Below are 2709 nucleotides of genomic sequence, written 5' to 3'. Positions count from 1 at the left end.
ACAATAAAAAAATACAAAGTTTGGGTGGGAGAATCACCAAGTGGTGTTCAGGCAGAAAAAAATTCCACTGCCATGACCTTGGGGAGAAGCAACCGAGGTGTTGAGGGCCCTGCAGGTCGCAGGAACATTGCAGGGCACAGGCAACACATGCACAAACCCTGGCTCGCCCCGCTCGTGCACATACACGCGGGTGTGATTGCACACATCCAGGCACACACACACCTGTGAGGTTTCATTTATCACTGTTTGGCCATGCCTCTCCCCTCCCGCGCAGCGGCACCTCGGGCGGATCGTGGCAACAACGTGATCACACCGAGTTTCAACCTTTGGCTTTTTCACCTTTCCTTCCCCAAATCTGGGCCGTGCCCAGTTGTTTTTGCGTCAATGATGCGTAACGTTCAGAAACGCTCACACTTCTCTCAAGCTTATCGTTATTACAAAGACATCCCGAGGGTATTACTTACACGTCACGAAGCAACGGCCCTTTAAACTCATATTAGTGGTGGATCTGGCTACTTCATCTCTTCCTTAAAAGTAAAAGTTCCCGATGATACGGAAAGGAAGAGGCTCGGGAGCGTGAGCGAGGCAGCGGGTTCGTCTGATGTCTTTTATCTGCCGCAGACAAGCCGAGCCTGGAAATATTTATTGGTTCAGTCCTTCAGCAACATGGTATTAATTGCCTCCGAGTGTTTTGATAGGTAGTTAGCACAAGGGTATTAATGAAAATAGCACCACTTCATTTTAAAATTAACTACTTGGCCATTCAGCAACATGAGCTGATAAATTATGGCAATAAATTCGCGACTGAGATTTATGCAATGGCACCGCACGCTCCCACGGCGCGGGGGGCCGGGGTCCTCGTCGTCCCCACGCCTCCACGCAGCTTTGTGGGTGCCTTAAATCCCTGCAGACACTTGGACCTGGGAGTTTCACGACCTCTCGGGTCAGTTCTGGTGCTCTTTAAAACCAATGGTGCTGGGGGGAGCTGCACCGGAGACCCCAGCAGAGCAGGGAGCACTGCGGGTTTGATCACACTAAGTCCCCAAACTGCCCACACCACAGCACCTGAATAATTCCTCCCCTGCTCCCCAACACCTTGAAAACAGGGAGCCGGGCTGCTGCTGCTGTAGACCAGCAAGATTTGCTGTTGTTGTTGTTGTTGGCTGGTGAACGGCCTCGCACTTGCCAACGCCAGACCAGCGTCTGCTGATTCCCGTCCCTCTCTTCCCTTCCAAGAGGCAGAAGCAAACCAGGGATGTGATCAAGGTCGAACCCAAGCTCACCCCTTTCTCTGGGATATTTCCCGACATTTTCTTTCGCTCAGGTGGGGTTTTTCTCCATCCTGGCTCTCAGAGGACAGAGGATGTGCCTGGTTTTGGGCTGCACACGGCCGTCGATGAACAAACCAAGAGCAAACCCACACCTGCGGCACCGAAGCAGCCCCAGCCCCGGCACAAACCCTGCTCGCCCAGGACATAAAGCCTCTCGTGAGTGCTGTCCATAACCCGCCTTTTTTGACAAAGAAATATTAATCTGTGAAAAATGAATGGCAACTCCCTGCCTTAGGCAGCGAAGAAATTGGAAAATGTTCCTATAAATGTGATTCATATGACATAATACCTGCCCGCATATTGCATTATCCAAACCTATTAGAATGGAGATGCAGCCAACTATTTTGTTATATGGGGTTTAATCTTTTTCCCCATTGTTCATTATTACCCTACAGAAATTTCATAAGCTGGTGTCTTTTTTTTTTTTTTTTTTTTTTACCCCTTGCTAGTTTTGGCTTTTCCCTTGTGCCATCCCAGTGGGTTCAAACGGGTGCAAAACACCCCAAAAAGTGCCCAATGTCCGCGTGCTGTGGGCAGAGGGCACAAACCTGCCAGGGGTTTCAGCAGCGGGGTGCTGAACAGGGACATGGGGGGGTCTCAGGGTGGCACCCCCAGCTCTGGAGCAGCCACGTGGGCAGCAGGATGGGGACACTGCGGGTCCCCCCAATGTCACCGCTCTTCAGACAAACGCGAGTGATTCCCTCTCCTTCCAAAAAGGTACATTTTGTTACCGGGCGGGAGATGCACCCGTTTCGTAGAAAATTCAGCTAAATGTTGCATTTATTTATAAACGTGACAAATTTAATAGGGTAGGAAAGGTATTTGAATTATTGATTGTTAAATATTTAAGCCCCGAGTACCCATCCATCAGCATGTGTGAGAAAGCTTGGGACAGATTTATGATGTTGGAGTTTTCCTGGTTAGCTGGCACTTGGCATTTCTATTAATTATAGCCCACACACTCGTTTTTTTGTATGTGCGTGTTTTTGTGTTTTTTTTTTTTTTTCTTTTTTTTTTTTTTTTTTCCCTGGGATTTGTTAGAAGTATTTATAAAAGATGTCCCTATTATACCATTTAAATATTGTTTGTGCAACTGGAACATGTTTTCTATCGGGGATTAATACACTGTTTGATTTAGGAGAAAATTAAATTAGAAGGTGTAAGTCTCAGGAGACGAGTGCTTTATTTGAAAAGGGTTTCCACCACTGGAAAGCACAAAGTTTTTCTTTTACATATAAATATTTTGCTCCCGGTGTCCCCGGTGTGCGGGTGGGAAGGAAGCAGAGGACTCGGCCCCTGTTTCTCTGCAGTTTGGTGCTGGGGCAGGTGGGAGGCTTTTGGCAAAGGCTGCTTTGACCTTAAATCACTCAGAGTCTAA

This window comes from Anas acuta, chromosome 8, assembly GCF_963932015.1.
Source record: "Anas acuta chromosome 8, bAnaAcu1.1, whole genome shotgun sequence".
Classification (NCBI taxonomy): domain Eukaryota; kingdom Metazoa; phylum Chordata; class Aves; order Anseriformes; family Anatidae; genus Anas; species Anas acuta.
The sequence above is the reverse complement of the archived record's forward strand: the minus strand, read 5'-3'. Positions refer to the sequence as shown.